Source organism: Vulpes lagopus, chromosome 1, assembly GCF_018345385.1.
Source record: "Vulpes lagopus strain Blue_001 chromosome 1, ASM1834538v1, whole genome shotgun sequence".
NCBI classification, from domain to species: Eukaryota; Metazoa; Chordata; class Mammalia; order Carnivora; family Canidae; genus Vulpes; species Vulpes lagopus.
The window spans coordinates 112,823,643-112,849,756 of record NC_054824.1 but is presented as its reverse complement, the minus strand read 5'-3'; the positions used below and the strand labels follow the sequence as shown (position 1 = coordinate 112,849,756).

The following is a 26,114-nucleotide window of genomic DNA, read 5'->3' as shown; positions in this document are numbered from 1 at the left end:
GTGTGTGTGTGTGTGTGTGTGTGTGTTTTACAGGAATGGATTTTGGATCCAGGATCTGGATTTTACAGGATCTGGATTTCGTCAAATGTTTTTTCTGTATCTCTTGCAATGATCATGTTTTCATTGTTTACTGTTAATATAATGAATTAAATGATGATAATTAAGTATGATGCCTTAACAATTTTCAAATGTTAAATCATCCTTGTTTTCCCAGGATGAACCCCATTTTGTCATGATGTATTATCCTTTTTATATATTCTTGGATTTGGTTTGGTAAAATCTTGTTAAGAATGTTTGCATCTATGTATATGGAGGGCTTTGGTTTGTAGATTTCTTTTCTTGTAGTATCTGTCTCATTTTGGTATTTGGGTATAGCTGGCCTCATACAATGAATTGGTAAATGTTTCCTCATGTTTAATTATCTGAAAAATTTTATATAGACTTGGTATTATTTCTTTCAGTGTTTGTTGGAATTCTGTGGTAAAGCCATCTAAACCTGGAGTTTTCCTTATGGGAAGATGTTTAACTACAAATTCAATTTGCTTAATAGATACAGGGCTGCTCAGATTATCTATGTCTTCTTGTGTGAGCTTTGGTATGTTGTGTCTTATAAGAAATTTCTTTTATACATTTGAGTTGTTAAACTCACTGGTATAAAGTTGTTTATACTATTTCCATTATTATCCTCTAAATATCTGTAAAGTTTGTAGTGATGTCACCTTTATCATCTTGAACATGTTGCTAGTTTGTGTCTTCTTTCTTTTTTCTCTAATCTATCTGGAATGGAAGTTTATTAATTTTATTGATCTTTAAAACAACAAGCATTTGGTTTCATTGATTTGCACTATTATTGTTCCTATTTTGTTATTTCCTGTTTTCTGCTTACTCTGGTTTTTAATTTACTCTCTCATTTTCTTAAGATGAAAGCTGAAGTCATCAATTGGAAAACTTTGTTCTTTTGTTTTTTTAATAATAAATTTATTTTTTTTTTGGTGTTCAATTTGCCAACATACAGAATAACACCCAGTGCTCATCCCCTTAAGTGCCCCCCTCAGTGCCCGCCATCCAGTCACCCCCACCTCCAGCCCTCCTCCCCTTCCACCACCCCTAGTTCGTTTCCCAGAGTTAGGAGTCTCTCATGTTCTGTCTCCCTTTCTGATATTTCCCACCCATTTCTTCTCCCTTCCCTTCTATTCCCTTTCACTATTATTTATACTCCCCAAATGAATGAGACCATATAATGTTTGTCCTTCTCTGATTGACTTATTTCATTCAGCATAATACCCTCCAGTTCCATCCACGTCGAAGCAAATGGTGGGTATTTGTCATTTCTGATGGCTGAGTAATACTCCATTGTAACATAGACCACATCTTTATCCATTCATCTTTCGATGGACACCGAGGCTCCTTCCACAGTTTGGCTATTGTGGACATTGCTGCCATAAACATTGGGGTGCAGGTGTCCCGGCGTTTCATTGCATCTGTATCTTTGGGGTAAATCCCCAACAGTGCAATTGCTGGGTCGTAGGGCAGATCTATTTTTAACCCTTTGAGGAACCTCCACACAGTTTTCCAGAGTGGCTGCACCATTTCACATTCCCACCAACAGTGCAAGAGGGTTCCCCTTTCTTCATATCCTCTCCAACATTTGTGGTTTCCTGCCTTGTTAATTTTGCCCATTCTCACTGGTGTGAGGTGGTATCTCATTGTGGTTTTGATTTGTATTTCCCTGATGGCAAGTGATGCGGAGCATTTTCTCATGTGCTTGTTGGCCGTGTCTATGTCTTCCTCTGTGAGATTTCTGTTCATGTCTTTTGCCCATTTCGTCATTGGATTGTTTGTTTCTATGGTGTTGAGTTTAATAAGTTCTTTATAGATCTTGGAAACTAGCCCTTTATCTGATAGGTCATTTGCAAATATCTTCTCCCATTCTGTAGGTTGACTTTTAGTTTGTTGACTGTATCCTTTGCTGTGCAAAAGCTTCTTATCTTGATGAAGACCCAATAGTTCATTTTTGCTTTTGTTTCTTTTGCCTTCGTGGATGTATCTTGCAAGAAGTTACTGTGGCCGAGTTCAAAAAGGGTGTTGCAAAAACAAAAAAACAAAAAACAAAAAACAAAACAACCAAAAAGGGTGTTGCCTGTGTTCTCCTTTAGGATTTTGATGGAGTCTTGTCTCACATTTAAATCTTTCATCTCCCCCCAAAAAATAAATAAATAAATCTTTCATCCATTTTGAGTTTATCTTTGTGTATGGTGCAAGAGAGTGGTCTAGTTTCATTCTTCTGCATGTGGATGTCCAATTTCCCAGCACCATTTATTGAAGAGACTGTCTTTCTTCCAGTGGATAGTCTTTCCTCTTTTATCGAATATTAGTTGACCATAAAGTTTAGGGTCTACTTCTGGATTCTCTATTCTGTTCCATTGATCTTTGTGTCTGTTTTTGTGCCAGTACCACACTGTCTTGATGACCACAGCTTTGTAGTACAACCTGAAATCTGGCATTGTGATGCCCCCAGCTCTGGTGCATATTTGGGGACTTTTCTGATTCCACACAAATCTTCAAATAATTTGTTCTAACTCTCTGAAGAAAGTCCATGGTATTTTGATAGGGATTGCATTAAACGTGTAAATTGCCCTGGGTAACATTGACATTTTCACAATATTAATTCTGCCAATCCATGAGCATGGAATATTTTTCCATCTCTTTGTGTCTTCCTCAATTTCTTTCAGAAGTGTTCTATAGTTTTTAGGGTATAGATCCTTTACCTCTTTGGTTAGGTTTATTCCTAGGTATCTTATGCTTTGGGTGCAATTGTCAATGGGATTGACTTCTTTCTTCAGTCTCATTGTTTGTGTATAGAAATGCCATTGATTTCTGGGCATTGATTTTGTATCCTGCCACGCTGCCAAATTGCTGTATGAGTTCTAGCAATCTTGGGGTGGAGGCTTTTGGGTTTTCTATGTAGAGTATCATGTCATCGGCGAAGGGGGAGAGTTTGACTTCTTCTTTGCCAATTCGAATGCCTTTAATGTCTTTTTGTTGTCTGATTGCTGAGGCTAGGACTTCTAGTACTATGTTGAATAGCAGTGGTGAGACATGAACAATCCATGTCTTGTTCCTGATGTCAGGGGAAAGGCTCCAAGTGCTTCCCCATTGAGAATTATATTTTCTGTGAGCTTTTCATAGATGGCTTTTAAGATGTTGAGGAATGTTCCCTCTATCCCTACACTTTGTTCTTTTCTAATACAGATGTTTAGTGCTGTAAATTTTCCTCCAACTGCTTTAGCTGTACCCCTCAATTTTTGTAATACTGTATTTTTAATACTTTCATAGCTTACAATTTCATCTTGTTTTCTTTTTTGACCCATTGGTCATTTAGAAATGTGTTATTTAGTTTTGTGAGGATTTTCTACATGTACTTTTTACTATAGATTTCTAATTTAATTCATTTGTAGTCAAAGAATGTGTTTCTATGACTTGAATTATTTTTGATTTATTGATACTGGTTGTATGAACCAAAAATTATGTGTATGGCTATTGGTGGTTAGAGTGTTGTGTAATTTTCAATTAAGTAAATTGTGTTTTATATACTTACTAATTTACTCTGTACTTGTTTTACACATTGTTGAAAGAGGGCTTTTTTTTTTTAAAGATTTATTTATTTATTTATTCATGATAGACATAGAGAGAGAGAGAGGCAGAGACACAAGCAGAGGGAGAAGCAGACTCCATGCTGGGAGCCCGACTTGGGACTCGATCCCAGGACTCCAGGATCACACCCCGGGCTGCAGGTGGCACTAAACTGCTGCACCACCGGGGCTGCCCGAGTATTTTTTATTTAATAGATCTTTGTTGTGTTGTTTTAGTGTTTGCTTTAAGCTGAATATTTTAATCTTTATTTTCTTTATAAGAAAATAAATATTATTTCTTTCTATCTTCAATTAATACATACTACTTGATAACATATTGTAGGTTAACATATGAAATAACATATTATTTCTGTTTTAAATAATCACTAGCCTTTATGGAGACTTAAGTTATAAGGTATAATGTTTTATATCTTTTACCTTATACCTGTATATACCCTGTAATTACCATTTCTTTTGCTCTTCTTTTCTTCGATCAGTGTTTTCACTTCTCTTTGAAGGATTTCCTTTAACATTTTCTGAAGGAAAGTTCTGCTGGTAATGAATCTTTCAATTCTATTATGCCTGAAAAAATTTGATTTCTCTTTCATTTTTTTAATTTATGATAGAGAGAGAGAGAGAGAGAGAGAGAGAGAGAGAGAGAGAGATGGAGAGGCAGAGACACCGGCAGAGAGGCAGAGAGAGAAGCAGGCTCCATGCTGGGAGCCCTACACGGACTGGATCCCAGGACTCCAGGATTGCGCCCTGGGCCAAAGGCAGGCGCCAGACCGCTGAGCCACCCAGGGATCCCCTCTTTTTCATTTTTGAAAGCTATTTTCACTGAGTATACAACTGTAGGCTGATAGTTTTTCCTTCAAGTATTTAAAATATGTTGCTCTACTCTCTTTAGATTACATTGCTTTTGACATGAAATCTGCTGATATTCTTTAATTCATTCCTCCTTACATGCTGTTTTGTATTTTACTCTGATTTTAAGAAATTTTTTTTATCACTGGCTTAAGCAATTTGATTGTGGTGTCCATAGTAGTTTTCTATGTGTGTCCATAAGTTTTCTGCTTCTGCCTCGAGTTTATTGAACTTTTGGAATTGGTGACTTTAAAGTTTTCATCAAATTTGGACATTCTGTTTGGGTATTTTAAAAGTCTTTCCTGTGTTCACTTAACATACCAGTTTTTCTCCTACCTTCTTTTTTTTTTCCCCCCTAGCTTCTTAAACATACAGGATAAAGTTGTAGTAACTGTTTGAGTGTTCTTGTCTATTAATTCTGTTATCTGTGTCATTTCTTTTTTTTTTAAGATTTTATTTATTTATGATAGACATAGAGAGAGAGAGAGAGAGAGAGAGAGAGAGAGAGAGGCAGAGACACAGGCAGAGGGAGAGGCAGGCTCCATGCTGGGTGCCCCAGGATTGCAGCCTGGGCCAAAGGCAGGCACTAAACTGCTGACCCACCCAGGGATCCCCTATCTGTGTCTTTCTTGAGAAGTCTGATTGATTGAGTTTTCTCCTCATAGGTCATAGCCTCCTGCTTCTTTGCTAGCCTTGTAATTTTTTTTTATTGGAATTAATGTTGTGAATTTTATGTTGTTGGGGCTGGATATTTTTATATTCCTATAAATATTTTTGAATTTTTTCTGGCACTTGAAAACCATTTGATCCTATTGTGTCTTGCTTTTAAAATTGTTGGATGTGACCAGAGCAGCATGTAGTCTCTGAAAAATTTCTCCCTATGGTAGAGGTAAAATGCTTCTGAATACTCTATCCAAGTTCCTGTACCCCATGAGCTCTTTCACTCTATCTGCTGAGAACACAAACTATTTCTCACCTCTTGTGTTTACTGGGGATCTTTTCCTCTGGTGACTCCTTGCTTGGGGTAGTTTCCATATATGAAAACTGAAGATGTGAGTGGAGTCGTATTGAGAATCTCCAGAGTACCAGGTACTCTCCAGTACCTTCTCTATAAACTCCATAGCTTCCTTGATTTCTAGCTCCATTTCGTAAATTCAGAGAGGCTCAGCTGGGTTCCCAGCTGTTATTGGACCATGGCCTGAAAGCTCTCTCTAGGCTATTACCTGGGGCCATTGTAGGACTCAGCTCGTTTGTTTTCTGTTTTTTTTTTTTTTTTTTGTGATAACTGTTTTTAGTGTCCTGTCACTTAATAATCTTGAGAATCTTTTAATATAGTTTGTGTGTGTGTGTGTGTGTGTTTGTGTGTTTATTTCAGGCAAGAGGTAAATCTAGTTCCTGCTACTTCAAATTGGTTGGAAGCCAACACATTTATTAGACCACCTGACATCCTCCTGTTGGTCACATAAGCTGTGTTTATTATTTTTCAATCCTTTTTAGCTGGGTGCTTCTGTTTATGCTGCTTATGTTGATGTGTCTTCACGTTCATTGATTTTTTTTTCCCCTAGTATTGAATCTACTGTTAATTCCATCCAGTTTTATTTCACACATTGTATTTTTTATGTATAGAAATGTCATTGTTTTTATCTTCTGTTTCTTTGCGCATTGCGTTTATGTTCTAAGTCCTTAAGTATTTTCATTATAGCTCTTTAGACTTTTTTCCTTGCCAATTCCATCATCTCTGTGTCTTTCTAGTGGCTGATTTTATTCTGATTATGTGTCATTTTTCCTTCCTTCTTCATATATCTATTAGTTCCTTGGCTAGTTGAACTTGCGAATTTTAGGTTGTGGCTTGATAGACTTAATTGTATTTCTTTAAAGATTGCACAATTTATTTTGGCAGACTCTGGATTTTTAGGGGGCAAGTACGTTCTAGTATCTAGTCTTCCTCTCACTAGGATAAATTTAATCCTACTAGTAAGACCTGAGACTCTAAGGTTTCTACTGTATGTCCTGTGTACTGTACCATGTCTCTACTCTGGGTGCAAGCAGAAGTCCGCCTGATAGATTTTTAATATACGCTCCACTGTACATGGTAGACATTGCTGGCCCTTTTCGAACTCTGGAAATTTTTTGTATTAAAGTTTCTCGGGTCTTTTCCCAGGAGTTAATTTTTACCTACTCTTGTGAACATTCAACTTCTGCAGCCGATAGGTGTTTAAGTCAAGTCCCATGCCAATTCCTGGAGCAATTTCACTTCATAGATCCAGCCATTCTGGTACTCTGACAAGCAAATGCTAGCTGATTCAGCCTTTCTGAGTTTTGATATCTTCTGCTTTACTTCTGTCAAGACTGCTGCTGGGTTATCTTCAGGATCTCCCCTGTGAAACTGCCTCCAAGTAGATAGGCATATCCATTGGGAGTCTCACTGCATTTGTTTGCTTTCTCCTGGCATCACAGTCCTTCATAGCCTGTTGTTAATTTTAAAAACAATTGCCTCCTTTCTTTGCTCTATTTCCTAGTTGTGTACAGTGGGGGGGGGGGGGGGTAATTCTGAACCCTCTTGGTCTCTCATTGTTGGAAATGGAAGCTCACTTTATGAATTTTTAATTACACATCTGCATGCATGACTATATACAGTATTTTTTTTTGTTTTATTTGTACTTATTAGAATGAAATATCAATGAGGGCTAGGTTTTTTTTTTTTGGTTTATTGTTCTATTTATAGTATTTGGCACCTTGAGCCTCATACCTAGTACTAGTAGGTACTCAATAAATATTTGTTTAATCATCCATCATTATCATCATATTGTAGTCATGGTAGCCAGCAATACATTTTTATTCTTTTTACACATGTTTTCTATTTCATTTTCGCCTCTAAATCACTCTCAGATTAAATTCTTGGACACTTCACAGAAATCTCGTATTCTCTTTTCCGCTGCCAAGCCAGAATTTTGGCTGATGGTTAAGAAAGTTGGAGCTGAGTAGAGGAAGTATGGGAGTTAAATAGTCTGCATCTTCATGTGAATTCTTAGGCATTCACATACAAATTACTTTTATATCTTTCCTGAAATTACCAATATATGCATAGATAGAAGTATGCTCAGAATTCCATCAGCCCAGGTAAAGAGGAATGCAGAATGGGTTTGAGAAGTTCTTTCCTTTGGGAGAGACCACCTAAAATGGATCTTAAGTTAAATCAGGAGAGGAGAGAAGACCCCAAGCATAGAGAAGCATGAGCAGAGTCACTTAGTCCTTAATCTGTAGAATGTATGGTTGAGGACACCATTGTCTTGAAGTCTCATTGCAACATCCAGGTAAAGATATCCAGCAGGCCCTTGGATGAGTCTGAGACAGTAGTCAGGAATGGAGTTAGTATATAGGTTAGCTAGTATATAGATTAAAGCTAGTATATAGATAAAGCTAAATTCTGACATTGGAAAAGCTTTTTTGAGGGAGAGGGTCTATATAGATACATAGAGTATGAAGAACCTTGAGAGAGATACTAATATATAAGGATTGAGGGCAGCCCCAGTGGCGCAGCCATTTAGCGCCGCCTGCAGCCCAGGGTGTGATCCTGGAGACTGGATTGAGTCCCATGTCAGGCTCTCTGCATGGTGCCTGCTTCTCTCTCTGCCTGTGTCTGCGCCTCTCTCTCTCTCTCTCTTTCTCTCTCTATGAATAAATAAAGTCTTTGAAAAACTTATAAGGACTGATGGTTAAAGAGGATTCTGAAACTAAGCAAAGAAGTACTGGTTGTAAAGGTTTACTGAGAATCCAACAGAGTGGTCTTGCAGACAGATTTGTGTTTCTTACAAATAGGTGACTCACAAATAAATGGCACTAGGGTTACTTAGGATAGGCATGGGGGGTGGTATTTGTAAAAATACACATACTCAGGTCTCTCCCCAAATCTGACTTGAAATTTTTGTGAGTAGGGCCTGATTACATGCATTTTATAAAGTTCTTTAAGAAATTTTTCACAGAGTAAAATTATGAGCCACTGGACTAACATTTTGAGAAGGAAGAATCATCAACTCAGTCAAATATAAAAGAAAGTACTAGTCTAATTAGAAAAGTATCCATGGTGTTTGGCCACTTGAAGAATATTCCTGGATCCTGAATTTTCTTGCTGCAATGCTAGAGTCACATTTTGCAAAGTTTCTTTAAAATTTATTAATATGTTAATATAATAAGCATTCATTGAATGAATCAATCATCTTAAAATGAAAGATTTTTAAGGTGTTTAATAACTATTTGGGTAGATTAGAGAGAAGAAAAAATTTGAGGGAAGGCAGAAGTACCGTTTTTGAACCATCTGATTATCATGTTATTCCTCAAAAGTGGAAATGGTCCTAACCTCCATTCCTTTGTAAAGTCTATTATCTTCATTCATTAAGTATTTTCTAAGGGTTTGCTATGTAGCAGTCCTTTAATAACTGTCTGTTAAGTACATCCAAATATACTTTCAAGTACAACAGAACTTATGAATCCCTGTTTATTATATTTGGAAGTGCAGAGGTGTGTAGGAGAGGCTCAGGAAGCTTTAACTTACCATTGTTCTGGAGTTTTTGACACTACAGATCTATTTTTTCCTGTTACAATATATTTTTATGCCTTCTTTTGAGAAATATATAGTGTTGCTTTTTTTCTGTTGAGGATAATAAAACCAATAAAATCATTTGTGAAAGAGCACATTTCTCAAAAGGTTACTCAGTAGCCATTGCTAATATCCACAACTTTCCCCATAATTCTTAATTTTTCTTAATGAATTAATATATATATCCACTTTTACCAAAATTTTAAGAAAGCTGTTAGTTGTTGTTGTTAAAGATGTGATTTTAAAATTTTGACTGAAAAAAAACATAAAATAAAATTTTGGCTGACATTTTCCTAGAAGAATTCTATAATGGAAATAAATGGGAAACTATGAGTCATTATTAGTAAAACTCGAGGTTGGTGAATATAGTTGTACAAATTGTTTATTGAATAATGCCAAGGAGTCAGGTGGGGCAGAGGTTCAGCTTTGCTCCATTAGGCAAACCACAGTTTTTCAGAGAAGATAGACTTCATTGAATCATTAAAGTTCTATATAGGCTGACACGAACCTTGGTAGAATTTCATTTTTTAATCTACTGAAATGCAGATATTCTATTAAGCAGAATCTGGTACTTTTTGCTTTAAAGAAGGAACTTTTACATGGAAAATGAAAGTAAAAATGAGGGATCCCTGGGTGGCGCAGCGGTTTGGCGCCTGCCTTTGGCCCAGAGCGCGATCCTGGAGACCCGGGATCGAATCCCACGTCAGGCTTCCGGTGCATGGAGCCTGCTTCGCCCTCTGCCTGTGTCTCTGCCTCTCTCTCTCTCTCTGTATGACTATCATAAATAAATAATAAAAAAAAAAGAAAAAAAAAAGTAAAAATGAGAATTCTTGCCCATTCATCAAAATCCAAAGTGTCAACTTTTTTAAATAAATGAAAGTAAATACAATGAAATGCAAAACCTAAATCTTTTGTGTTGTTTGTATTTCTTCCTTAAAAGGACAAAAGCTCACCAGTTTTGTGCACAACAGAGTCTATTTCAGGAAATTACTGATCATCATAATTAATCCTAGCTATTGGTAAAGAAAGAAGATAAGGTTACTGGAAAGGAATGGATAGAGAGCCTTAGAAGGAACACTTCCTGGTTGGGTTACTCCTAGGAAAAGAAAAAAGCTTCCTCTAAGATGATAGAAAAGAAATTACTCTCCATTTCCCATGACATAAACTATTGATTGGGGATTTATAGTTGCCTGTCTGCTGCTTAGAGTTTAGGTACTGAAGTACGAAGTACTAAAGCCATTCATCTTGAATGTGGTGGAGCTTCAGAGGCATAGGTAACAAGAGCCCCTACCACATGAGGTGTTAACCATTATGAAATTAGTTATTTGATTCTCTTTGGATGAAACTTTGAGCTCTTTTTTTTCCAAAGTTCACATTAACATAGGCATTCAGGGTACTGGTTGGTGCCTTTCCCTGTCAGTTTGTGAGCGAGACTTTGAGGACCTTAATTCTGACAGTTGTTTTTATGGCATTTTTGGAACATGTAAAGTGCTGTGACTGTTGGCTCTTAGTGGTTTACTGAAGAAATTTATCTGATGATGAACAATATAATGACTAAGTTGGAGAGGATGAGGTAGAGAACCAATTGAAAATAAAATACCTTTAGCTGGATAATGATGATGGTAATTACCAGTAGCAACAATAATAAAAATGTGATTTTAGAATTTATTATTTTAACTTGGCTGTAATACTTGGGAAATGTCTCCACATGCCACAAGGAAAATTAGATAAAATGGAATTCAGCTTCTACTTCCTTGAATGGTTTCAAATAAAAAGCATGAATTATTGACATTGTTTTAAGAAATTCTAATGCATTCTAATACACCAGCCAATGGATAAATTAAGAATATGATTAATGTTTAATAGTGCTAATATATTCCTTTTAGGTCAAATATATCACAATTGTTTTTAATGTGTGGTATTTGTATTTTATAGCCAGTGTATATGGTGTGTTATGTTCCACTTGCCAGTTTTATTAGTTTACTTTCAGATTTTTAGAGGATTTTTTATTAAGAATTTTTTTTATCTTGTGGGGCACTCTTGCATAGAACTCTTTTTGTTCATTAATGAAAACTTTGACTAGTGACAGAATTTCCAATGTATTTTATGATAAAAATATGATCCACTTGATTATCATTTGCATTTTAAGAAATACATTAAGGGAAAAAGAGAGAATAATCTCTAATGTAGAAGTATGAAGCTTTTTGTTTTGTTTTGTTTGTTTGTTTGTTTTGGTGAGTGAGTGACGAATGTAAAATGTAATTGGATCAGGAGACTGGTGGCTAGGGGGAAACAAACATAGAATTAGATATCAGGAGATTAAATTTGTAGTTCTAGTCCTCAGTTAGCTGTGTGCTCTTGGATGAGTTACTTAATTTCTTTGAGCTTCATTTTTCTCATCTGTAAAATGTGATTTTTTGGGAATTTCTCAAATTTCCTCTCAGCCCCCTAGTTCTAGGATCCTCTGTTTCATTGGAAACACTACTTACGGCTTTCCAATTTAAAGTTGTTTGTACAGAAGTTAGGAGCAACCATCTTAAAGTTAGCCAATGAAAACAAATGGAACATAAAACCATTATTGCTCAAGGAGATCCCATAGAACTAAAACCATCATGGAATAAGTCTGAGCATGGAAAATGTATTGTGAAAGAAGAGAACCAAGGGATAGTTATTCATCCAAATGGCCAACTCATTCCTGCCAAAATTTAATAAGTTGGGTTTATATTTCACCTTGGATTTTTACTGAATAGTTTAAAGATGAGCTGATGCTATTGCCTCATGAGGAAAAAGGCCAGAGGAAAACCTTAACAGAATGGACTATAGAGCTGTTTAAAACCCATACACATGAGAATGACAATCTATGTGAGAATGACTGTGTGGGGTTCCAGGCAGAGCCACTGCCTGATTATCCCTTTGATCTTGTTTGTGATTCTGTCCTACTGTTGAATTTTTGGAGCTGAAGAAGGACAACAGACAAAAGAAATTGAAAAATAGTTTAGGATGCAATAATAGCATTTTCACATTTTGTGGCTGACCATTTAATGACTAGGTAATAATAATAAATAGAGACCAGAGAGGTGGAGGGAAAGAGGTTACATGGTTGCATTCCAGCAAATCATCACAGCACCACAGAGGCAGACTTTGGGATGACACCAAATTGGTGGACTCATCTCGTGAGTTACTTTGAAAGTTACACATAGTAATACTGGCCATGGCAAGCCTTTCAAAACCACAGAATAAAAATATACACTGAAATTTGGTAATAATCAATTACTGATCAATAGAGAGAATGTATAACTTTTGAACTAAAAAGACAATCTTTAAGAAATTATTTATCTAGATTTCTTGGAGAAGAGTAATTTTAGAAGCACAAAACATAGATTGCCAAGACTCTTCTAATGACATGTATCACTGAATAGATACAGTATGGAATTCTATTAAAGAGCAAGGGAAAGTTGCTTTTTGCTTACATACTTTTTTATAGATTTTTTCTCCTGGGTATCTCATAATTGAATAATAAATATGAGCTTCTAAGCAATGATTAGGTGTTACCAAACTAGTTTTTCACTAATAATTTTAACTTCTCTTTGAGGATAATGTGATAAGTCACTTGTGAGATTGACTGAGCTTCATCAAAATCAATGTCTACATCAAACTCATAAACTGTATATTGGTTTTAAAATAGAACATAAAACATTCATACTTGGTGATTTCCTTTGCTTTAAAAACAGACATTTTAGCCTGTCACCTGTTTAGAGGATTATTAGTCAAACAAGTAAGACTATTTCACATCTGTAACTGTTATTCTTTTTTTTTTTGTAAGATTTTATTTATTTATTCATGAGAGACACACAGAGAGAGGCAGAGACATAGGCAGAGGGAGAAGCAGGCTCCCCACTGAGCAGGGAGCCTGATGCGGGACTTGATCTCGGGACCCCGGGTTGAGGACATGAGCCAAAGACAGACACTCAACCACTGAGCCACCCAGGCATCCCTTTTTAGAAGTTTGCTTCCTTCCTTCCTTCCTTCCTTCCTTCCTTCCTTCCTTCCTTCCTTCCTTCCTTCCTTCTTTCTTTTTTTCCTTCTCCTTCCTGTGATTTTTTTTTTCTTCTCTTTAAAAAGACACTTTATTATATCCACAGGTGGTAAAATCCCAGAGCTACTGTTAGGCACGTGAATACAGACCCTGCTAAATATTTAATGTTATCAAGCTTGTGTGACTCCAGCATGGTTTTGAGGCCAGCAACCTCAGTGTCTATCTTCCTGTCTGTCTGGGTGACAGCCCCATCTTGCTGGGCATGCAATGCCACCATTTCTGTCCTCATTTCCAGCAGCTTCCTTTCATTCAACGAGTACAATTCCTTCACTCTGCTCTTTTCTAGATTGAAGTCTAACTTGGTATCTGTTCGGACTTTGATGACTTCATCCATTATTTGTTGTTTTAATCGATGTAGTTCCACGTTTATCTTCTCATTTTCTGCTCTGAGGGCTGAAAATTTGCTTTTCTCCAAAATAATCATATCTTTTTTCACATTAGCAATCTGAGACATTATTTGCTGAACAGTGACCTCCTGCTGCATTTTGGTGACCATATCTTGTAGACGATATCCATGTTGGCATCCGTGATCTTGACCAATGCAGAGACAGTGATTTCATCTTTACTTTTTCTTTTCTTCCATATGAAAACATTTACCATGTCGCTTAATATATTTAAATTATACTGTTGAACAATATATGACCCATTTTGTCATGTAAACTGTAGTCTAAGTTCTTTGGTTCCTTTTTATATTTATCTTAGATCACTTACAAGTTTTAAAGCATATCACTTAGTTCTCATTAACATCTACATGTCAAGAACAAGTACCTTGCACTTATGGTCCAGGTAAACTTGGCTTAAAATTCCAGTTGCAACATAAGTCTAATATAATTTCTGAACAAAGTCTGCATATCCTAGGAACTTTAGTTTTCACTACTTGTCTCTGGCTCAGTCTTTTTAGAGAACAGATATATATATTGAAATATCATGAAGTTATTAGTTGTTGTTGGGTTTGTTTGTTTGTTTGTTTTGTTTCCTGATACCCATCCTTGTGTTGTAGATTTCAATCTCAAGCGAGAGATATTCTACTTCCATATTCCAGGCCTCCAGATCAGTCTAGCCCTGCTCAAACGTATACATAAATACAGTACAATCCTGGAAATGCATTTTCTCTTCCTTGTTTTTCTTAATAAAATTTTCTTTTCTATGGCTGACTTTATGGTCTGCACATGGCATTGTAGAGGCCCAGGGCAGGCTGCCCAAAGATAGGCGCCTTTTGCAGGAAAAGCTCCTATAACTGTTATTCTTTCTTCAAAGCAGCCAATAGCTTTCCATAGGAGTGTCTTTCTATCCACAGCCCTTCTTGGAAATTTAAATCTTTTTTGATTTCTTAAAACTTATTTGAAATCCCTAAGTGGTTTTTTTAAAAGACTATACTTTCAGGGATCATTTCTATAGTTTGTTACTAAAAGATTTTTTTAGTGCAGTTTTAGGTTCAAAGCAAAATTAAGGGGAAGAGCCAGAGACTTCCCATATACCTCCTGACTCACACATGCACAGCCTCCCCTATTACTAACATCCCCTATAGAGTGGTGCATTTGTTACATTGATGACCCTACACTGGCCCATTGTAATCAACCAAAAGTTGATAGTTTACAATAGAGTTCATTATTGGTATTGTGTATTCTGTGGGTTTGGACAAATGTGTAATGACCTGTATTCATCATTAAAGTATCATACAGAATATTTTCACTGCATTCAATATCCTCTGCTCCATGTGTTCATCCCTCCTCCTCCTCCTCCCAACTCCTCCTTGACAACCACTGATCTTTTTACTGTCTCCATAATTTTGCCTTTTCCAGAATGTCATATTGTTGGAATTATGTGGTATGTAGCTTTTACAGATTGTCTTCTTCCACTTATGATTATACATTGAAGGTTCCCCTATGTCTTTTCATGATTTGATACCTCATTTCTTTTTAGTACTGAATAATACTCCTTTATTGGGATGTACCACATTTATCCATTCACCTACTAAGGAACATCTGCATTGTTTCCAAGTTTTGGCAATTATAAATAAAGCTGCTATAGATATCCACATGTGGGTTTTTGTGTAGATGTAAGTTTTCAATTGCTTTGGCTAAATATGAGGAGAGTGATTGCTGTATTGTATGGTTAAGAGTACATGTAGTTTTCTAAGAAATTGCCAAACTGTCTTCCAAAGCAACTGTTCTTTTTTGAATTCTTACCAGCAGTGAATGAAAATTCTTGCTCCACATACCAAGATTTGGTGTTGTCAGTGTCAAAGCACTTTTAATTATCAAAATTTTAAAAAGTAATTTTTCTCATGTAATTTGGTTATTGATGAGAAGTTCATACAATGTAAAATTTACTCTTTTAAAAGTAAAGATTATATACTCTTTTAAAGTATATAGTTCAAAAAAATAAAGTATACAGTTCAGTGGTTCTAGTATAGTCACGAAGTTGTGATACCATCACTCCTACTTCCAGAGCGTTTTCATCATGCCACAAAGAAACACCATACCCCTTAGCAGTCACTCTCTAGTTCTCCCTTCCCTCAACCAATGTAGGGGAAATTTAAGAAACATTATATTTTGATTTTGTCAAGTGTATGTTTATATTCCCCATGTAAGTAGTGTATTCTAATTATGTGGTTTAGTGGCCTTTTCTTGATAAAGCAGTAGACAGAACATGGTATAAATTAGTTTTAAGGTCAAGCATGTGGAAGTTGACTTCTTTTATAGCTACAAATACAGAAAAACATGCTGTTCCCCCCCAAAAAAGAAAAAACCATTCTGTCATTCTTTATTGAAGAAGAGCTTATCCCATTTGAGCCTCTGCCTTTGTTAGTTCGTGGGGTTCATGTTTAATGGTGGGACGTTCTTTCCAGGTTGCAACTTTTCCTCTTCTTAGCCCAGTGCTTTTACTTAGAGGTGATATATACATGCATAAGAATTTAATAGCTGATAGGAACTTCAGTTAATTAGAAAAAATTCCAGCTTTCAAAACCATTTCAAATATTCCCTGATGAGTGACTGAGATTTGTTTGCTGTTTTAAGGCTCCACCTAATCTACAAACATATTTTTCGATATTTTTTTCTGAAATATCAACAAAGAGGTTCAGGCAAACCTGTTTACCTTTTATTGGAATAGTTTCCTTAGCTTTCTCCTTGTTTCCCAAAGAGGGGTGAGGCGGGCCAGGAGAGGAACAGAAAACCAGGATTGTAGGAGGAGAATGAAGGATGCCAGGTGATAGTGAAAGTCACTGAGCCTGAGAAAGAGAGCGAGAACCTGCTATGTGTTCTTGCTTCTATTACTCTGAAACTATAGCTTTCCTTTATCACCATTGCCTTTCAAGTGCTTTTTGCAAAACATCCAAGTTGAGCTTGTTTATAAGCATGTTACAATCCAAAGATTTCTGAGAAGCCTGAGCATAAAAACAAGGGATTTGTCTTCTTTCTTTATCTAAATGGCCTCCGGAGGGAGCTCAGAGGGTAAACAGCTGCATTACTGAGACTGTGCCTAGGGTCTGTCCCACAAAGTGAGCAGTTTCACTTGCAAGAGCCTTGCTGCAAAAGCTCACTTGAGGTCAGGATCCAAGATGATTTCTCTAGATGGCCATGTTGTGCTCTTATTGGCATCATTCAAAGATAATGACAATGGAAAATTCAATCCTCTTCTTTCAGAAAGAGGAGGTGGGAAATTTTGATTTGTGTGTATTCTTCCTAATACCCTTGGAATGTATGTGACTTGAAAACAATGTGAATATAGTCATTCCCTGTATATTTAGACAGGGATATCTTCAGCAAGAAGGGAGTTTAACCTTATAGTATACTGATCAAGTCCAGACCAAGACATGAGATTAGGTGCATAATTTGGTAGCTCTTAAAATTGAAGATTACATTAGAAACACCTTCTTTTATGAGGCTGACTATGTATTCTCACTTGAATAATTCCCTTAGTGGAGTGGAGAAGGTGTCTAATCTCACCTACTCTAAATGAGTTATTAAAGTACTCCTTCCAGTTAATATCATTTGGGAATCATCTGGGCTGCAAGTAACAATAATAACAAAGATTAGAATTTTTTTAAAAATTTGTTCTCACATTTCTAAAAGTCCAGAGATAGACAGCATCTGATGTTATTTCTGAGATTCAATAATGTCAAGGCTGATCACTGCAGTTTTCTTGGCTTTTCTCTCATCATTGTGAGGTGGCTGCTGAAGCATCCATCTTGTCTACATTCCAAGAAGGGAGAAGGAGGAAAAGAAAGTGATAACAAAAGATTAGGATACAATAGTTTCAGGATAACAAAAGATCTCTCTGAAACCATGGGGAAGAATTTTTCTGTTGTTACTTTGGCTGGAAATGTGTCAGATGGCCATTTGTGGCCTAAGGGAGTTGAGGAAACAAGGCTCGAGAATGGGGTTGGGTCAGAGAGGAGTTTTAATAAATTCAGTATTATTTACGTTAATCATATTTCTAGTGATATTTTAGTGCCCCTATGGTATTTTAGCACCACACTATAGCCTAACTCTAAATCTAGTTATGGGCATGCTAAAAAAATTAAATTATAGTCATCAGTTAACACATGGGTTTACTATGTGCCATGCATTTCACATATATTAACTCAATCCTTATAATAACTCCAGCATATATATGTTTAATATTCCCATTTTACAGATTAGGCAGTGGGGGAACAGAGGTTCAGTAGCTTGCACTGAAGGTCATAGATCCAGAAAGTGTCAGAACCCACATTGAAACCTGGCCCAGCCGGCTTCACAGTTTTTCTCACAATCATGACATTTTATTTCTTCTCTGGATATGTATAGCTATACACAGATACACTAATACCTGAGGGGGCTTTTGAAATTAAGAAAGATTACTGTAGAGAAAGCATCTGGACATGATTGAAAAGGTTTGAATTTATATTCTGGCTCCACTGTCACTAGTCATTCATTCTGCAAATATTTCTGAGTTCCTGTTATTGGCCAGATACTGAGTAAATGAGACAGACTTGGTTCCTCTATATTCTACTGGGGAAAATCATTCCCCTCAAAATGAAGTAAGTTAGTAGAGGAAGTGTAAGTTGTTGATGGATGAGAAGAAAGAAATGCAGAAAGCTGAGATGATGGATAACTGGAGGAATGCTAATTTAGGATGGCTAGAAAAAGATCCCCCGAGGAGATGACATTTACCTTGGGAGCTGAATGATGAGAAGCATCTTGGCATGGGAATAGTGGGAGAAAGTTCCAGGCAGAAAAATCAGTAAGGGAAAATTTCTTGAGGGAAGAAACAGCTTGGATTTTTAGAGAAACTGAGAAAAGATTAGCATGTCTAGTGCTAATGCCAGGGAGAGTGTTATAAGGTGTGACTGCAGAAGCAGTTGAGGACAGAATATGCTAGGCCATGAAGTCCTAGAAGAGCCTTTGCGTTTTATTGTAATTGCAGTGGGAAGTTATATTTCTCCACTTTGCTGTCAGTAACTGTTTTCTTCACTGTATAATTCTTGCTTTGGCTGCTTTATGGAATTAATATAAGGAACAAATGATGCAATGTGTATGATAGTAAATTGTTATATATTAAATTCTTTACAAGATGTCTCTTGTAGAGGGCCCATAGAATATTTCTTAGCATGACTTTTAAAAATATTCTGTGGCATATACTCAGAAAAATTGAACTTGGGTTATACAAAGTTAGAAGTTCATTAGCAAATACAGCATTAAAAGAAATCTGGTATGTTTACAATGTTCTGTGGAAGTTCCACTTCCAGTTAGGACATAGACTATATGGTGATGGACTGTCTTTCCCGCTGTAACAACTAGAGAAGAAAGGATAAATGTAAACATCATATGTTTTAAAAACTAGTGGAGAGCTATGGCCACAATATCTAAAGGAGAAAAATCTCAGGGAGGGCAGAGCTCCTCCTAGGTGATAGAGCCCAGCTGTCATTTCCCTCCCTGGGCATGTTTCTTCCCTTGAGTCTTTGACCTCACGGGAAGATGATCACACCTGGTTGATCCTCTACTGGGTCCTCTACTGGGGCAAGGAGATACCAAGACAGCTGTTAATGACTGTCTGCACTGGTGCAGCAAATTGGTATCAGTTGAAACTCCATATAAAAAGGACCTTCACACCTGATAATCCTCTCCCTTAGGATTTTTGCAAAGAGCCTAATGACACAGGAGGCTGGGGGTTAGGCTCTAAATCAGAGTGAGAGTTCTTAGTTCCATGGTGTTTATCCTAAAGCTCTCCTGGGGTGGGGGGGGGAGGAACCTGTAAAGATACAAGATATTTAAAACATTTGGAACCAGAGGTAACCTAAAACTAATTAAAGTTGCAATACAACCCAGGCCCAGTTCTACTCCTAATTGGAATGAAGCGTCTTACTCTAATTATTAGACAGAAGAAAAGGCTTACCCTTCTGGGGGAAATTACTATTAACTCCAGTTTCCTAGAGTTCTTTTAAAAACAATGTTACACAATAAAAAGTTAAAAGATTAGTAAAAGAAAAGGAAAATGTGACCCATAAACAATTGACTAGTATTTGATTACTATAGTAGGCATATTGATGGCACAGATTTTAGCATTAAGGGACAAGAACTTTTAAATAACAATGATAATTGTTAGAGGAATCAGAGGAACAGTTGTGTAAAATGGATAAAAGATAAATCATGTCAACAGAGAAATAGAATCTCTAAAAATAACTAATTTGACATGTGTATATGAAAAAACCACAGTATCAAATTGAAGCATTCTGGATGGATTTAACAGCAGACTAGATGCATAGAAGAAAAGAAAATTGAACATGAAGACAAGGTAGTAGAAATTCAACTGAAGCATAGAAGGAGTTGGGGAGGAAAGCAAAGTAGGCCATTTGATATTGTCCCAAATGGCCAACATTCATGTTACTGGAGTTCAATGAGAAGAGAGAAAGAATGGGACAAAAGAAATAGTTGAAGAAAAAATGGGTAATAGTTCAAAATTGATGAAAGACATTGACCCACAGATTTAAAAGACTCAGTAAAACGCAATCAGAATAAAAACAAAATCACAGTGGAGGCATTTCATGATTAAACTGTTAAAAACAAAAGAGAAAAGGAAAACCTATGAAAAACATCAATAACATTCTATATTTAGAAGAATCTCCATAAGAATTATAATTAACTTATCAGATTCGAGTCCAGAAGACAATGGAATGACATCTATCAAAGGTTTTGAAAACAATAATAACAACTGCTAGCCTAGAATTCTTTGTTCAGTAAACAAATTCACCAAACTGTAAAGGATTTAAAGATATATTCAGAAATAAATCTAAAGGAGTTTGTTGGCAGGACATCCACAGTACAACAAATACTAAGGAAAAAAAGAGGAAATGCCAAATGAAGTTCTCAAAGCTGATAGCAAATGATCTATTATGGGTACAGGGACATGCAGGAAGAAATAAAAGAGTACCATAAAGAATAATATAAAAGACTACTTATTTAATTTTTAAAAAGATCATTGCCTTTTTAAAAGTTAGTTGACAGATGGAGGTTAATTATACTCTTGTAAGGTATTTACATTGGTCTGAAGTTGTAATATAATTATTCATGGTAGACAATAATAAGTTCTAGATCTCCAATAATCATTACCACATAATACAAGTTATTTCTAGAAAGATAATGGAGGGGAAGATGGAATAATAAAATCTTTTGTTAATGCCACTTTGAATGTATGGAAATTGGCATGCACTTAAAATCTAATTTGAAACCTAATGGTGTTTTCCCAAGAAAAGTTACTGTGTAATACAATTGCATTCTGTGTGTGTGTGTGTGTGTGTGTGTGTGTGTGTGTGTGTAATGTTTTCCTGGTATTGTTTTGGAATCAAACAGCTTCAGAAGATTAAGCTCTATTTATCCTAATATGGTGAGGTATGAAGCTACAGATTGAGGCTCATCAAAGTGTTGGATGAGCCTGTGGTTCACAGTTATGTAATATTTTAAGACTGGAAGGTCATGGCCCTTGCTCTACCCTGGGTTAAAGGGGGAGATATTTGGATCCCTAACTAAAAAAACGAGAACTCTTATAAATGTGCTTGTCCCAAAAATACTGTCTGACTTCTTTGCCAAAAAAAATAGTTGATCACTGCAATTATAGAATTCTTTGGGTGGATTATCTCAGAATAAACCAATGTTATCACTCATGTTCATGACTTATATTTGCATCTGTTTTCCTTTCCCCAGCAGAATGTTATGATGAATCTCTTCTCTTGAAATTCCACCAGTGTAACCTTTGCATGAGTAAGGAACTGTGTGCTTTAACTAAAATGATCATTATTAGCTCTAAATGTGTATGCTCCTCTTGTTCTAAGGTTCACTTATTATTTCTCAAATTTCCCACTTCTTCAGACATTTCTAGTGCTTAGATATATATCTACTTATTTACTTAATTTCTAAGATAAATTATGCTATTCCAAGTAGTTATTGAAGTGGCATTTCTGTATTGGCATGGAAAAGATATCTATGATGTGGTTTTGAGTCGGGAAAACAAAACAACTTATAAAAAAATTTTTTTTTGTTTTTATAAAAAAATATTGATGCAACACAGATGGAGGAGAATACCTTAAATTTCCTCTTTATAAATTGTATATTATTTAAACTTGGTCCATGTCTGCCATTGATACTGTAAATTTTCCACAAGTCAGACATACTCATTTTTAAAAGAAATAAACCTAAGAAACATCCAGAACTAGAGAAAGCTTGGGGCATCTGTGTATTTTTTCTGAATATGAAGGGTAGTAGACTGTGCGAACAGTGGTGACTGATTATAGCTTATAAGTAGATGTTTCTGTACTAGAGTTGTACAAATTTGTTAGTGGCTTTCAGTATTGGTCTTATTGCAAAAGGGCAGAGTCTTTAAAGCCTAAAAATAATAAAAGAGACAATAGCCATTATGATACCTGCATCAATTTCATGTGTGCTAAAACCACTAGAATCTGTCTTGTCAAGCTGTAAAGAATTCAGTGGAAAACTCTTAACACCCAATTATCAAACAAAGCTGCTTTACAGTTATTTTTATCATATGGCACAGTGTAAGAAAATAAAAGTGAATAGTTCATATTTTTGTGAAATGCTTTGAGTTTTTTTTTTAATTTTTTTAATTATTTATTTATGATAGTCATAGAGAGAGAGAGAGAGAGAGAGAGAGAGGCAGAGAGGCAGAGGGAGAAGCAGGCTCCATGCACTGGGAGCCCGACGTGGGATTCGATCCGGGTCCCCAGGATTGCGCCCTGGGCCAAAGACAGGCGCCAAACCGCTGCGCCACCCAGGGATTCCCTGCTTTGAGTTTTAAAAATAAATTAGGTAACTCACTGCCAGTTGATGTTCCAAACTAGCATTATTTAACAATATGGTAGTGTTAGGATCAGTGATAAAATTCCAGAAATTTCTGCTAAGAGCGATTTAAAAAATCTAGGATTCCTATAAGTATAGACAGTATGAATACACAGATTTGTTTTCTTATTCCCTTCTCTGTTTGCTCATGCATTTTGGTGTTCTTTGCATATGCTGTAGGGCATGGCTAAATTTGATAGCAGTCTACTGCTGCTCTGTATATAAAAATGAAACTGTCCTAAGTGAGTCATAATGCCACAGTTGGACATTGCTATGTCATTGCTCTGGCTGTCTCTTTCCATCTTGGAGTTCTTGTTTGGGCTGTACTGCAGCTCAGACTGCACGTTGGTTAAAAGGTAATCTCAGCCTTCGTTCAACTCCACCTGAACCCAAGGATAAGGAGGCATGTTCTTGGAATTCTTTGAAAGAATTTGCATACCCAGTCCAAACTGGAAAATTAAAAATACAAAAATAACATACGAGCAAGAACAGAAGATCATAATGCATAAAGTAGTTCAGTTATTCATGGTTAGGGACCAAAGTGGTCTTGTTAATCAAACATTGTTCCTAGAAAAAATGATATCTGTAAATCCTATGTCTTGGAAATCAAAAAATTTTTTAAAGATGTATTTATTTATTTATTTATTTATTTATTTATTTATTTATTTATTCATTCATGATAGAGAGAGAGAGAGAGAGGCAGAGACACAGGCAGAGGGAGAAGCAGGCTCCATGCCGGGAGCCCGATGCGGGACTCGATCCCGGGACCCCAGGACCGCGCCCTGGGCCAAAGGCAGGCGCTAAACTGCTGAGCCACCCAGGGATCCCCGGAAATCAAATATTTTTTAAATTTTTTCAGTTTTATTGAGATATTTGACATATAACATTGGGTCAAATTTAAGATGCATGACATGCTGATTTGATACATGTATATATTGCAAAATGATTACCACAACAGTAAGATCCCTTACCACATCACCACTTACATAAAAATATTTTATTTTTATGCAAATCCTCAAAATTTCTCAGAATTCCAACATTTTGGCCTCTATTTTCCCCATTTGTCTCTTGCTTTTTAAACTAACATTTGTTGACTATTCTATTCTAAATACATATGCATGCTAATTTATTTAGTCTTTGCAGCAGTTCGATGAGAAAGTGCTCCATGCTCTGCTTAGTTGTGTGTCTTCAGGATTAGCAGTGGTCCTATTGTGGCCCTCCCAAAAAACAGGAGCCTGCAGTGCCCATCTGGTGGTTGGACCCTACCCGTAGTGTTGATCCAATTTTCCCTGAACTGACTATGGATCTCTGTATCTGAGTCAGTGCCCTCTTCCTCATCCTAATGTAGGGTCTTTCTATTTAATGTCACAGATTATTTCCTCACACTATCTCATTATTTCAGCAGCCAACTTTTTAAAAATTTATTTTTCAATTTTTTTTAAAGTACGCTCCATGCCCAATGGTGGAGCCCAGTGCTGGGCTCAAACTCATGATCCTGAGATCAAGACCTGAACTGAAATCAAGAGTCAGCTACTCAACTGACTGTGCCCCCAGACCCCCAATTTTTATGTCAATTTTTAAAAATTCTGATAAAATTTTTATGTCAATTTTTAAAAATTCTGATAAAATAGCCACTTGGGTGGCTCAGTTGGTCAAGTATCTTAACTCTTGGTTTCAGCTCAGTTCATGATCTCAGTGTCATGAGATAGAGCCCGTATTGGGCTCCATGCTCAGCAAGGAGTGTGCTTGATATTTTCTCTCCCTCTCCTTCCCCTATGCCCCTCCCTCTGTGCATGCATGCTCTCTCTCTTAAATAAATAAATAAATAAATAAATAAATAAATAAATAAATAAAATCTTTAAAAAATTCTGATAAAATACACATAAAATAAAATTTACTGTCTCAACCATTTTTTTAAGCAACAGCTTAGTTATATCAAGTACATTCACATTATTGTAACTCCTCTCTCCAGAACTGGTTTTCTTTTGTAAAACTGAAACTCTAAACTGATTAAACAAAAACTTCCCATTCCCTCATCCCCACAACCGTAGCAACCTCCACTTTACTTTTTGTCTATAATTTTGACTTCTCTATCTACCTCTTATATGTGGAATCATATAGTATTTGTCCTGTGACTGGGTTATTTCACTTAACATAGTATCTTCAAGGTTCATTCATGTTGTAGCACATATCAGAATTTCTTTCCTTTTTAAGGCTTAATAATATTTTATTGTATGTCTGGACAACTTTTACTTATCCATCCATCTGTCAGTGGGCACTTCAGTTGCTTCTACCTTATGGCTTTTGGGAATAACACTGCTATTAAACACAGTGTACAGGTATCTCTTCAAGACTCTGTTTCAATTCTTTGAGTATATATACCCAAAAGTGAAATCACTGGATCAAATGGTTATTTTATGTATAGTTGTTTGGGGAACTACCATACTGTTTCCCACAGAGACTGCACAATTTACAAGGGTTCTATTTTCTTCACATTCTTGCCACCACTTGTTTTGTTTTTTTGATAGTAGCCATCCTGGTGGGTGTGAGCAGCCAACTTTTTACACCTTCTCTGTAATCATCTTAGATACTTTATAGATGCTACCTTTTACTATATATACTACTAGTTGAAGTATAGTTGTCATACAGTATTACATGAGTTTCAGGTATCCATCATAGTGATTTGACATTTATATGCTTATAACATTTATAAAATACTCACCATGATACGTGTATGTCACCATGTAACATTATTACAATATTATTGACTATATTCTCCATGCTGTACTTTTCATCATCATGACTTACAACTGGAATTTTGTACCTCTTAATCTCTTTTATCTATTTCACCCATGGCTCTACTCCCATCCCCTCTGGCACTTCTCTGTATTTCAGAGTCTGGTTTTTGGTTAATTGTTCATTTGTTTTGTTTTGTTTTGTTTTGTTTTTTTTATATTCTGTATATAAGTGAAATCATACAGTATTTGTCTTTTTCTGACTTATTTCACGTAGCATAATACACTCTAGGTGCTTTTGCATTGCCAAAAAGCCATGACTTTATCCTTTTTTTTAAAGTCTGAGTAATATTCCATATTTCACATTCTTTATCCATTCATCTATCAGTGGACACTTAGGTTACTTCCATATATTGGCTATTATAAATCATGCTGCAGTAAATATAGAGGTGCACATATCTTTTCAAATTAGTTTTTTAATTTTCTTCAGGTAAATACCTAGAAGTATAATTACTGGATTGTATGGCATTCCTATTTGTAAATTTTTGAAGACCCTTCATACTCTTCTCTGTAGTGGCTTCACCAATGTACATTCTCACCAATAGTATGCAGGGGTTCCCTCTTGCGCAATCTTGCCAACACTTGTTATTTCTTGTCTTTTTGATACTAGCTATTCCAACTGCTGTGAGGTGTATCTCATTGGGGTTTTGATTTGCATTTCCCTGACGATTAATGATGTTGAGCATCTTTTCATGTGTCCACTGGCCACATTTTAGGTCTTCTTGGAAAAGTATCTATTTAGGTCCTCTGGCTATTTTTATTTGGATTTTTTTTTTTGGTGTTAAGTTCTAATGAGTT

General features: G+C 36.1%; 1 protein-coding gene and 1 pseudogene across 13 annotated transcripts in view; both read left to right on the top strand.

The window, feature by feature from the left end:
• Window positions 1–26,114, top strand: part of ARHGAP28 (Rho GTPase activating protein 28) — a 242,221-nt gene that overhangs the window by 105,823 nt on the left and 110,284 nt on the right. The window lies entirely within an intron of this gene.
• Window positions 14,557–14,674, top strand: LOC121475478 (annotated as a pseudogene).